The 13,172-nt window shown below is 53.2% G+C and overlaps 1 protein-coding gene across 4 annotated transcripts in view; it reads right to left on the bottom strand.

Moving 5' to 3' along the window:
• Positions 1–13,172, bottom strand: part of RAI1 (retinoic acid induced 1) — a 59,441-nt gene that overhangs the window by 43,702 nt on the left and 2,567 nt on the right. The gene's annotated exons all lie outside the window — the stretch shown is intronic.

Raw genomic sequence — 13,172 nt, 5'->3', positions numbered from 1 at the left:
GGCCGCACCGGGGCAATGCAGAGGGGCTCTGTGTGTGGGGTGCAGGGGGGGCTGATGGTGGGATGAGCCAAGTGATAACAAGGCACTGCCACAAATCAGCGGTCCCAGGAGATGCCTTATGTGTAAGGGTAAGAGATGCTCAAACCCCCGCATGTCCCCTGCTCAGAAATCAGTGCCCCAAACCACAGCCGCCGTGCTTCGCAGCTCCTACAACCAGCATTTTCCTGGGTCTGCTCTGAAATAAAGTGCCTGCAGAAGACACGGAGCTTCTGCCCTTGCCTCTCTCATGTTTTGGGATCCTTGGGAACAAAAAAGCACCGGAGGAATGGCAGGCATTATAGTAACGATGGTGACAAATTTAATTAGAGCAGGAAGCTCTGGAGCGGATTTCAAATGGCAACACGGCATTTTGTGTGAAAGCATCGCTCCCCCCACCCCCACCCTCGGGATGCATCCCCTCATCTCCCCACACGCTCCCCCCAAGGAACAACGCATTCCCGCGGTCTGGAAAACGCAACCGTAGAGCAATGCAATAATACAGCAGCCAGATGTGCAACAGTATATCCAACGTGTCATTCAAAGGAGCCCTTCAGCAGCGCCGAGACATGCTATCCCACAATCTTAACTAATACATCCTGGGGCCCTGGAGGAGTTGATGGATGTATACAATTCCTTTTCCTACAGCTGTGGTCCCTTTTAGAGGGGGCATCCAGACTCAACAATAGCCCTGCTGTTGCTTTCAAGACAGAACCGCTTCAGATGGAGCTGGCTCGATCCCGACCCTGCTGCAATGGGGTCGGTGGGGCTTGGGGGGCTGGAGGCAGGATCTGCCATCCGCAGCTTCACCTCGTGCTACAGCCTCCGAGAAACCTTGGTAACTGGTTGGAATAGAACCACCTTGGGGAAAAGGCAAGCGGAGAGGAGCAGGTAATAAGATTTCTAACTGGTGCTGGTAGAAAGGAGGAAGTAATATAACAGTTTAATTAATCTATGCCTATTAGCGTTATTAAAGAAAACAGGGAGCTATTGGAGATTTACCTCGGAGAATATCATCAAACGGGGACCTTCTGCGGGGAATTTGATGTCTCTGTGCCCAATTTATAACCAGCACGGAGGTGTGGTGTTAGTGACAGCCAGCGCTGAAATGTCACAGTGCTTAGAAGTCATTAGCTGGGGACACAGGGAGAGAGAAAGAGAGGATGGAGGAGGGGACGAGGGAGAAATGGGGAAGGAAGGAAAAGGAATTAATTTAATTAAAAATATCTTTAGAGCCTGTCTCTTGATTTGTGTGGTTTTGGGGCTTGGCAGAGCTGCTGAGAACGGTGTGGAAGGAAAATCAAGGTTGCTGGGGCTTTTTGAAGCTGATAAAAAAAAATAAGCACACTTTTCATGTTCAGGAAGATAAATCCCCATTTTCTCAGTCTCAAGACAATCCAGTTATTTACTGACAGTTTTACTGTGAAATAAAAAGGGCTTTAAGCTTCTTTCTACTTGATGTCTCCATAGCCTGAATATTATTAGATCCCAGCCTGGTGCAGCTGGAGTTTTGGTTAATAAATTTAACGTCATTAGACAGAAAAGCCTTCTCCTGAATGTTGCAATTCTCTTTTTTTTTTTTTTTCTTTTTCTTGCCATTGCAGTCAGACTGTATGTAGGTGGTAAGAATCAAAAGAAAGGAAGTGCGCCTGGCAAACAGGGAGCACTAAAAAAAGGCTTTGCTGGGGTTGTGGCTGGGCAGCAGGCTGCTGTACCAGCAGACGGCCCTGGGTTGAGCCCTCCCAGCCCCATACAATGCCATGGTGGAGGTGCTGGGACATCTCCCTGCATAACACCACAGTGCCTCGTTGGGCCCAGGGGAGGGGATGGAAACATGGAGGTCATGTCCTACATGGCGGTCACGTCCAATATGGCGGTCACATCCAAAATGGCTGTCACGTCCAACATGGCCACCATGTCCAACATGGCAGACATGTCCAACATGGCGGTCACATCCAACATGGCGGCCATTTCCAACATGGCAGCGAGGCCCGCTGCACCACAACAGGGCCCTTGTGTGTGGTGGCTCAGGACCACCTCAGTGAGGTCACAATGGGGCTGTGCAGAGGAAAAGTCTTGCTTTCCACCCAACGTCTGCCATCAGGGCCATAGCAAGGCCAAGGGAGAAACAAAACATGACCTGGTGGAACAAGATGGGAAATGGAGATGAGGGGTGGACAAGGAGGAGGCATACGGTGAGGTCTCCATCTCCCCCTGTGGGAAGGCAGGCCACCATGGCCCCACAGAGCAGGGTTCAGCCCTGCGGGAGGATGCCATGGTTGGGCCCCCACTTCCCACCAGCAATCCTGAACTGCAGTGGAGATTCATTTTGTGAAGAAAGCAACGTGGTTGGAAGAGATGGGCTGGAGAGAGGCTTCGTTACGGGGTGAAAGCCACCCAGCATGGCAGGTTTGGGTTCTCTGATTCTAAAACCCTATAGGTGCTGGGGACACTGGGGCTTTGGAAGCAGGAGAGGGGAAATGTAGGACATGGATTCACCTCCCACCCGGTGGCCCTGCAGCTGTAGGTTCTCTGCATACAGAAAGAGCCTTTGAATCCAAGATAAGCGCTGTCACAAAATAAACAGTCCGTTGGAAGGGGAGAAACAAAAGAGGGGTCTGGGGGAGATAGCGAGGGACAGGGCGAGCCAGGGACGGTTGCGGAGCCGGGGGCTGCCAGGAGGGGAAGGAAGTGGTTGTTGTGGGAGTAACGTCAGGAAGAGCCTCCTGAGGGGCCCCAGCAGGCAGGGAGAGATCAGAGAGTGCAAGGGATGGGGACAGGGAACGGAGGAGCGGTGAGGCAGGAGAGGCTGAGAGAAAGGGTCTGCATGGCGATGAGGATGGGACGGGGATGTTCCCTGGGGCCACTGAGAGCAGCAGCACCCCGAAGTGCTGCCACATTACAGAGATGTGGTTAGTGGGCATGGTGGGGATGGGTTAACAGTTGGACCCGATGAACTTCGTGGCCTTTCCCAACTTTAATGATCCTGTGATTCCTCTGCCCAAACTGATTTCTAAAAGAAAGGTGGAGGTTTTTTTAAGAATTATTTAATCCTTGTTTTTAAATCCCCCTCTGGTGCGTAACAGCAAAACAAATAACCACAAGAAGCGAGGACGGGCAATTAGCAGCAGATGGCTGCGATGACAGCTATCTCCATACCTGCACACCCCGACCTCACAGCCTTCACACCTGGAGGTGCTCCTGGACCCGCCGCCCGCGCAGGGCAAACAATTGCACGGATACGGGAGTGCAGACAGCAGAGCCAGGAGCTGCTGGAGGGAAATCCAGTTTCAAGCCAAGGCAATGCATGCAGAGTCATTAATCTAGGTCTGGTGCCAATAGGGATGGCTTTGCATTAGCGCCGGGCCCCTTTGTAGTTCAGACAATCGGTCGCATTCAAACAGCGCGAGATAACGCTGCGGAAAGCTGAGACCATCGCAGCTCATTCCTCCTGTAAGGGGTGGGGAGAGAGGATTTGCGGGCAAAATAGCATTGCATTAATGGGACTGCTCAGTATTCTGCACAGACGCCGGCGGATAATGTCTTTGCAAACTAACTGCAATAAATTAATTAAATTAATCTACTATGCCGTGCTTGTCCCCACCCAACATCAAATTCAAGGATGATCAGGGCTTGCCTTATCCTCCATAGCCTACGAAAGAATCTGATCTCACTTGCTCTAGAGTTTCCGAGGCACTGAATTGCAAAGTACCACCTGCCTCACTAAACTAATCACCAGCCTGGTGGTTTAGATCACATCAGTTTTACATGTAATTAAGACTGTCCAGGAGGGCATGCAGCTGCTTACATGGTCGTTCCCTCTTATACAGCAACGTGCCTCCTGCTCAGATAGGTGCAATTAAACAAGCCTGTTCACAGTCATTAAGCATTAATGCACCTCATTAGCATAAGAACTGGAAGAAGCTTTGATGCAGGGAACCCCGCAGGAGAAGGAGATAGAGAGAGATGTACATGCAGACAGGAAGGGAAGGGCTGGGCCACCACCTCTTCGTGGCCCCACCAACCCTTCCAGCTCTGATCCCCAAAGCCATGAGCCACGCCGTGCCCTCCTCCCCACCAATGGGACCGGATCCCCCTTCTCTCCCCTCCCCCCTTCTTCTGAACTACGCTGGTGGGGGGAAAGAAAAAAAGAAAAACCAAAACAAAACCAACACAACACAAAACTGTTGGGATATTAACCTAGCGAATCCATTAATAAGCTGAACTCTCTGTTGGCTTTGACACAGCGCACTAAGGCTTTAAAGAGGCAGGGCCCCAGACGCTGCAGATAGGGGCAGAGACAACAACGCTAACAAAGAGCCACTGTTGCCACGGCCGTGGCCATCGCGGGTAGGTCCAGCTGTCTTTGGTGTTCTGTTTTCCAGACACAAAGAGCAGACTGAACCGTTCTGGTCTGAATGCCTTTCATTTGATGGTAGAGAAAATGAGAGGGAAGAAAGAACCTCAGGAAAGTGTCCAGGAGGGAAAAAAGAGCGTGGTGCGCTGCAGGTCTTCAGTGGGAAAGGCTGCAGCTCCCCAGGGCACAAAATGGGGCTCAGCCCACGGGCACGGCACGGAGCAAAGGCGACAGCACGATGTCGGCACGGTGCATGGCCCAGCAGCCAGGAACTGTGGGTAAGAGGGATGCGAGCTCCCCGGAGCCAGGCTGCTTTTCCTGCACGCTTTGCACAGCACCACACAGGGCTCTCGGCATTATCAGCCCTCAGATAAGGAACAGCTTGTCTAACTTGGTTGTAATCTCCAGGGAACAACCTGTGTTTGCACAGCACCTGGCACCACCGGGCTCAGAGCTAACCTGGACCACTGTGCGTCGGTATGCGCCGTCACCACGCGGAGAAATGGGTTTGCACTGGGAAACACAATGAATGGGCTGGAAACAGTGCATCTCCCAGGCTTCAAGGAACCTAAATCCACATCTCAACCTGCACCTTGTCCCCTCACTCCATCCCGGGATGGTACGGTGATGTGCAAACTCTGAGAAAGCTTTCTGTTGCCACTGCAGGCCCAAGATGCCAAAGTCATGCCCTTGCATCCCTGCCAGAAGCCAGACTTGAATCATCCTTGCCTGCAAAATCTGGGTGAAAATTTCCTGTCTGGATTCCTCTGCTGTAAAGCACAATGACAGAAATGGAAGCTGAGGATGGTTACGTGCATGAGCCCACCCAGCAGAGAGCCCTGGGGCACATCCCCGCAGCACGCTCTGTCCCTCTGCCCAGTCCAGTTTGCAAGAGATAAAAGCGTCCACGACCGCAGCTCTCATCTGGGAAGCAGAACAAACAACCCCAGCAGATCTCACCACTGGGAAACGGTTTCTAAGGGTCTCCAGAGATACCCTCTTTCCTACGCTTGTTCCATTAGTGCTGTGCATGCTCCATTGTCCCAGTCTCTCCCTCCTTAGTGGTTACATCCTACAAATACAAACAGATTTCCAATCCCCTGTAGCCATTTGGCCCATGTTGATAATAATTTTCCCTCCTTGAGCACCTTTTATCTAGAGATCTGAAAGCATCTCGCCGGCATTAATAGTCATTAGCTCCTCCACCACCATGCAATGTCGGGTTAGCGCTGCGGAGGGAAACACAGGCGCTGGTTCAACCCCTCATGCCCTACTGAATGGGAACGGCAGCTCAATCTGGGCTGGATTGGATCCTGAGCAGTTTGCCAGTGGTGTCAGAGAGAGGATGAAATCCCAGGTTTGTGTCTGAGTCATCAACGCTCTATTTTCCCATCTACGGAGATGATTCAATGGAGAGTCTCCCATGGACTGCAGTGGGATGTTCATGCTTTTTCCATCTTTCTTTTTTTCCTCTTTTTTTTTTTTTTTTTTTTCTGAGGTGAAGAGGCTTTCACCACGCGTTTGACAAACCAAGGAGCCAGGCTTTTACCCAGCAACAGGCTGGGAGAATGACTGATGGAGACCATGACCCCAGTGAACCACAGCCCTGCTCCTCTGGTGCCTTCCCATTTGCCTTTTGTGATTACAATTAGTAGTGGGGGCCGGCAGGTGGGAAAAAAAACATAAGGCAAAGCCCCCACCGCCCGCTCCCAGCCCCTCATTGTCTGCACGAGGCTGCTGAGCTCTGCACACTGCAGCCCTCTGCCCATTGTGCTGCTGAGAACACGCGAACAGACGCTCTCGGGCGATGGGTTTTATTGAACGCAACTTCAATGGCGAATGGAGAGAGAGGGCGGGGGGGGGGGGGTGGCTGGGAAAAAAAAAAAGCCTTGAAAATCCATGCCAAAATATATTATTAAAAAAAAAAAAAAAGTGGGGAGGGTGTTTTTTTTAATGCAATCAATGGCTCCTTCCTATAACTCTGCCTGTTGTGAGGAAATTTCTTTCCAGTAGCAGCCAGCAGCAGTCCCAAGGCTGTGACATTGCTGTAACGCTTGGAGCTCAGCTCTCTATCTCTGGCAGCAGCCCCGTCTTTTTGTCATTATTGGCTGTGATTGCAGGGGGTGCACGCCAGCAATCCGAGCACTGAGATATTGCTGCCTTCCCCTCCCTCCCTCCCTCCGGACAATCTGCCCTCGGAGAGGAGCTGGGGGTGACACGGGGAGCTGAATTCCCTCAGCCTCCCCGGAGAGAGCTCCAATCCAAACCCACACGGATAGGTAGAGGTCCCCAAGGCCCTTTCGGAAAGCTCATTAGGAAAGTAGTGACAGATGCATTAGCTATTAAAAAAAGGCAGGGGGGTATGGGAGGGAGGGGGGGAGAAGAAAAGCTATCATAGAACTTTAAAAAAAAAAAAAAGCAGCACAGCCACACGACAGTTTTACTGCTGTCAGATCCTTTCTTTCCAATGGGTATGTTGCAAAGCAGGAGAGGTTTGGGGAAATATCTGACGGCTGCATTCCCCCCCGGCCCTGGGCTGTCAGCTCTGCCCCTGCACCCTCTGTCCTCCCCAGCACCTCCTGAGAGGGTTTGGGAAGAGGTCTAAAAAACGGGTGCCAGCTGCTGCCAGCGCCAACTGTGAGCTGCAGCCCTGGGGGACGGCTCTTGGCATGAGATGTTCCCTCCAGATCCGAGCAGGGGCTGCCGAGCTGCTGATAGAGCCCTGCATGCCGGGACCTGCTGTCCCTGCAAGCTCCGGCTTGCTGGAAGGACGGGTACAGGTGACATTGTGCAGCTGCTCCAGGCGTGCAGTCCCAACCCTGGCTCTCCATTGCCACAGCACCAGGGTGCAACCCACGGCCATGGGGGAGCAGGGAACAGGCATGATGCACAAGGGATTGCTTCCTCGAGTCAGGGGCAGCACATCTGGCAGCAGCTGGCAGCCGTGGAGCATTGCAAGGGGACTCGGGTGGGAAATGAGGGCACTGGTGCTCCAGGCAGGTGGGCTGCAGAGGGCAGGGAGTGCATGGGGTGGGCTGGGTGCCCCCTGTGCCATGGCCCAAACAGATCACCAGCGCTCTGAGCCCTGCCAGAGGAGCAGAGCCCAGGCAGCAGCAGAAGAACAGATGTTGCACCTGCTCCTGAACAAGCTGGAATTCACATCTGAACCTCCACAGCAAAGCTCTCTGCATACACAGTGACAGGCAGAGGGGGCAAAAGCCATCTTTTGCACAACCCCACAGCCAGCACCAGCGCTGCCTCCACACATAGCAATTCTCTCAGCCCCAGGGAGCTCACAGCAGCCCCGAGAGAGACCTCTGCATCTCTCAAACAGGGGCACAGCTACTTTCAAAGTACCAAGGAAGAGCCCATGCCACCCAACCTCCCCTCCCGCTGCCTTCAACCCACGGTCAGGAGGCACAGTTCTCACCGGGGGGCCATGGCAACGTCCACCTCGGTAGGGTTTTAAATGGCTCTCAGATCCCTTCAAACAAATCCAAACACACCGATCCTATTGTGTGCATAAATCTTTGCACCAGGCCTGCACGCCTCCACACTATTGATAAAGAGAAACGAGTCTTAAATATTTAATGAGCGAATAAACCCGTTAAGAGGATATGATTAACTGCGCGCCACAGCTCTGCATTTAAGGGGTCCCTGCTGTACCTTTACAGGGGTTTTATTTCGCAGGGCAAACGACGGCAGCAGCTGGAGGGAGCGAGCAGCTGGGTGCTGCCCTGCTCTGCGGGCACCAGTACAGCACGGGGTCCTGCTGGGATGGGGGATAGATGGAGTGTGCCCATGGGATGCTCCTGAGCACCTCGAATGCCGTGGATGGAAGGTTCTATAAACCAAATGTTGTAAATGCCCCCTAGCTGGGTGACTTTTTATGTTGTAAAATTATTTTCATCATTATTTTTACCCGAGCTAGGAGAATAATACAAAAGAAATCGCCATGAATCACCACTCAACTTCTTAAGGACATTTAGCGAGTGGTGTGCCACATTTTTGTTTATGTTCTCCAAGACCACAAGTTACTGGCATGGAATTCTAGCCAGGAAGAGAAAAAAGGAAGAGACAGAGCACTGCTTTGAAGCAACAACTGAAGATATTGGAAGAATGTGAATTTCAAATTCTTAATCACAACAATTCCCTCCCCAAACCTCGAGCCTGAAAGTGAAGCCTGCCCAATTGGGAAGCCAAAACCCGGCACGTGATGCAAGATCCCAATTAAAAGGGCTCTAATTCTTGAGCCCGAGTATTCACAAAAGAGCAAAGCCCTCGAATTATTTGCAGAAATTATCTGGAGGACAATTTTGAATAATGAATACGAGGGAGGAAATCACAGTCACTCTGAATGCTTAATGCAGCTACAAAAAATTGTGGCCAGTGAGTGGAAAAGGGGGAAAAGTGCAGAATAAGGCATTTCTCACAGCCCTTCCACCACCAGCCATCAGTACACAGGAGCAGTGCCCCTCTGAATGATGCGTGGATGGGGCCATGCCTGGAGCTGCACGCAGTGGTTGGGGATGGTGCAGAGCCACGCACCCATCGCCAGGAGGACGGCTGTCACACCGCATCTGGGCTCTGCCATGGCAGCCAGCACCTGCAGGGCTGGAGCAGGGAGGTGGGGTCCCAGTGGGCTGCAACCCATCTCTGCCATCCCTTCCTGAGCCAGGCTCTGTCGCTGCCCATAGAGCTGCTCCCATGGCACACTGGACACTACAGCACAGGGAGGTGACGGCTACTTCACCACAAGCCAAACTTGAGCCCTTTGTGAGACCTACTGCAGCAGCACATTGCATCTCCAGCGCTGAACTCGAGACCAAACCCCCCCCGAGCTCCTTTTTTTGGGGTACAGATGGGATTTGATGATGCAAAACCCGTTGGTTGCTGCCTGCAGAGCCTGCAAACGCAGCTCACGTGGGAGCTCTGGGCCTCTTCCTGCCTGAAATCAGCACAGCACAGCACAGCAACGCTCTGCTAGAGACGGAGCCCCGCGCAGCCTGGTCAGCTGACATTGGAGGGGTAACGAGAGGTTACGGCCGGATCACGAGGCACACTGACATGGCATCTTCCTGTTCTGCAGAGGAAAGTCAAGCACAGAAGTTGCAGGAGTCCTGTCGGCTTCTGAGCCTTCTTCTTGCTGCAGCTGGGCATGTGGAGAGGTGGCTCCTCTCGCTTCCCTTTGAAATGAAAGCGGAAGGGCGAAGCAGAAAACTCTCCATTTTGGGAGCAAAATAAAAAGTTCTTTAATGTTTTGGCTCAGATATTCCTCAAAGCTTCTCTTGTGGCACTCTGAGCAAGTCAAGGCTGGATCTCTCAGACTCTTTCCAATTCTGGATGCTCCCGTCAATCCCAGCCTGGATGGAGGCACCAGGTGAGCCGCTCGTGAACCGAGCATCATTATCTGTCATTAACTCACCTGGAAGCTCCGATTTCTTCCATGCTATTCTCCTGTAGAGCAAGGCAGCTCCTTAAAAATGGGAACAAGCCAACTGTCCACTAACAGCTTTCCAGAGGACTCCAATAGCAATCTGCACCAAAAGCAGGGAAGGCCATCATGGTGACTTCAAGATTTTCTTCTTGTGCTCCTTTATTTGTAGTAGATTCCCTATGGGGTAATGCTAAGAGCTCCACAGAGACCATCCTGCTCACCGCTGCTGCTCCAAGCATTGGTGCTCCACGTGTCCATGGAGAGCAGAGTCCCATCTGAAGGCCGAACCCGGGAGGGAAGCACTGCTGCTGGGGGCAGCAGTTTGGAAGATGAAGGAATTTGAGGAAGATGGAGAACAGCTGGAATCCCACAGGCTCTGATGGTTGTCTGATGGCAACGGTGGTTGCCGTAATTGCTTTTTGGGATGATTTGTCAGGATAATGAGTGATGGCGTCCCCGGCTCTCCTCCAGCTCTCTCCTGCTCTCATGCTCACTTTGCACGTGGGGAAACTGAGGTACAGAGCTGAAGCTGGAGATCCGCGAGGCTCCAGCAGCAATGCAGCCTCAGCAATGGGTACCCACCCCAAGCAGCCCACATCCCCAGTGAGACCTCTCCTGCTACCCCTCCATCACCAGCTCGGCCACCCTGAGCCCCCACTGCCGCTCCCCCTCCCTAGCCCCATTTCTGTCTCCATGCCCTACGACCAGTGCTGCCGATCCCCCAGAGCCCCGCCACGGCTGCTGACACGGGGCGGACAATGACATTTGCTGCAGGAGCCTGACATTGAACCCAGCCAGTCAGAACGGCGGCTGCGGTGCTGGCAAGGGTAGCAGCTCCGCTCCGACACCGTCAGCGAGGGGACAGGAGAGGGAGGGGAGAGGAAAAAAAGCCGGAGCAGCAGCCAGACAGCTGCTTCTTCCTCCTCCTCCTTTTGTGCAGAAATGTGTTTTTGTTTGTCAGTCAAACAGATTGTTTTCTCCTTCTTTGCAGGCCAATTGTTTCTGCTCCTGCAAGATAAGGGATTGAAAAGGGCTATATTTTTATGGCACCGAATGCAGGCCCTCCGAATTGGAGGGGAGACATCAAGTGGGAGGAGATTCCTGTTCAAACCAGCGCTCCTCTCCCCCCTTCCACTCTCCAATCCTATTTCCACCCCCATTTTCCCTTTCTCTCCTTCCTCCTCCCGCCTGGAGCTGCCTCTCAGCCCTTCGCTATTTAATCTCTGCGTCTCTGGTGGGCTTGGGAGCTTGATGCAGCTCCGTCCTCTTTGCACCATCTGCTGAAAAAAGCCCTTCTGTCCCCCCATGCTCTGTCCAGCCTTCCCTGAGAAAGGGAGAGCAGAGCTGCTGAGTGTCCAGAGGAACAAAAACCAGGAGAAGGCTTCCTTATCTATGTAGGTTTTGCCCCAAAAGCACCTTGGAACACGTCCCCAGGCCATGTCCTTGGAGCAGGTCCCCAAGCCATGGACCTGGAGCAGGTCCCTGCTCCATCAGGCAGGAATTGATGGGGATGCAGCGTCCCAAGGCCAGACCAGTGATGGGACTGCTGTTCCAAGCACAACCCTGCTCCCATGTCCAACATCAAGAACTGGAGTGTGGTTTTGCCTCCTGTCCTGCCGGGGTAGGAGCCTGGGAGGGGGCAGCTCGGCTCATACCCATCTCCTAAGCCTCTCAGAGCTCAGGCTTGAGGACTGAGATCCACTCAATTAATTTTGCTTTGGCAAAAAGTCCATTTTTATTGCTATTTCATGCCTTCAGTATAGATTTTCCCTGCTCGTCTCAAAGGGATAATAAAACCCGACTCGTTCTTTTTATAAAAGTCTCACACTCCCTCTCTCACCAGGCTCTGTGTTCCCCAGCTAGAGATGTAAATTTAAAGGGGAAATGCTGTCATTTAAAACAAAACAAAACCAAAAAAAGCAACTCAGAAAGCCAATCTTTGAGCACATTCCAGCTCTCAAAAATGAGATCGTGCAGCCAAAGCCATCCCGTGCGTGGGTCCCATGCGATGCCACATCCCAGCAGCTGTACCAGGGAACCACCCCAAATCTGGCGACGCTGAACTCGTGGGCTTGGAGCAGGTTTCCAGGTATGCATCACACCGCCCCTCCACCTGGATCCGGGAGGGCTGCATCTGTCAGCATCCCCATGAGGGCTGCATCCATGAGCATCCCTGCAACCGGTGGTTAAGGGGAAGGGGAACTCTAATTGCTCTGTCCCGTGTCCTGCTGCAGGGACAGGATACCAGCGAGTGGCAGCCACCGCTTGGGAACACGGTGGTATCCCCAGCTCTGTTTGGCCCAAGGAACTGCCAGCACCATGGGGATGGCTCACACGTTTTTCTCCTGCCCCATCCATGTGTCTGATGTGGTGACGTGCACTGACTTGCACCTCACATTGACTCTCACTGCCTTGGCAAATCCAAAAGTGAATCTAACCTGGAGCAAGAGGAGCCCTCCATGTGCCAACATCTCATCTTCTCCCCTTCCTTCTCCCTCCACAGTGCTGCCCAGTGCCCACGGCAAGAGGAAGGCCGCAGCTCACCCTGCTCCAACCAACACAGGGGCAAAGGCAACCCATGCTTGGACAGGAAGGAGAGCAAAGAAGGAGAGGGAAGGAGAAGACAAGGAAGCCCCTCCAGACACAGCACGCCCTGCCCTTGGCTTAGGGCAATGAAACCAAAGCTGCGCTGCTTCCTCCGAGGGCACAGCACAAAGCATCCTTCCCCGAGCTGCTACCAAAAATAATTCTGCAGCTCTGTGAGGGCTGTTCTGACAGCTCCTACATTGCAGAGGTGCTCAGCTGGAGTTGCCCAATCTCCCGCAGAGCCCTCGCCAGACCCGGCCCCACAGGCTGGCAAACCCTGGGTGAGCTGTGACAACCTCTGCAGCTCAGGCAGAGGCGAGAGATGATGAAGACGGGCTGAAATTCCACAACATGGGAGAGGGGAACACTCCATGGGGGGCTGCTCCTGGCACCCCACGTCCCCCCTCACCTTGGCACGGAGTGAGGCCAGGAACCAGGTCACCGGCACTGGTTTCCAGGCAGCAAAGGTTGAGAAGAGGAGAGGATCATTTAGCAGAGCGACAGCGAAGGTTCAGAGCAGAGCCTTCAAATTACACGCTACAGAGCACTTTTCCTGCCTAAAAGGTCTCTGAAATGACGGTGGCAGCTCTGAAACGAAGCACTCTGTATGCAATCGTTCCCTGGGGCTTGCAGAGGAGACAGGGCTGCGGGAGGAGAGGTGGCTCTGCGGTGCCCGGCACCGCCGGTGTATGAGGCTCCCAGCACAGCCGGGTGCTTCCCTAAATCTCCCTGGCGGTTTCTACCGGTGGTGCTATT

Source organism: Meleagris gallopavo, chromosome 16 (assembly GCF_905368555.1).
Source record: "Meleagris gallopavo chromosome 16, MGAL_WU_HG_1.1, whole genome shotgun sequence".
NCBI lineage: Eukaryota > Metazoa > Chordata > Aves > Galliformes > Phasianidae > Meleagris > Meleagris gallopavo.
This window is presented reverse-complemented; position numbering and strand designations above follow the sequence as displayed.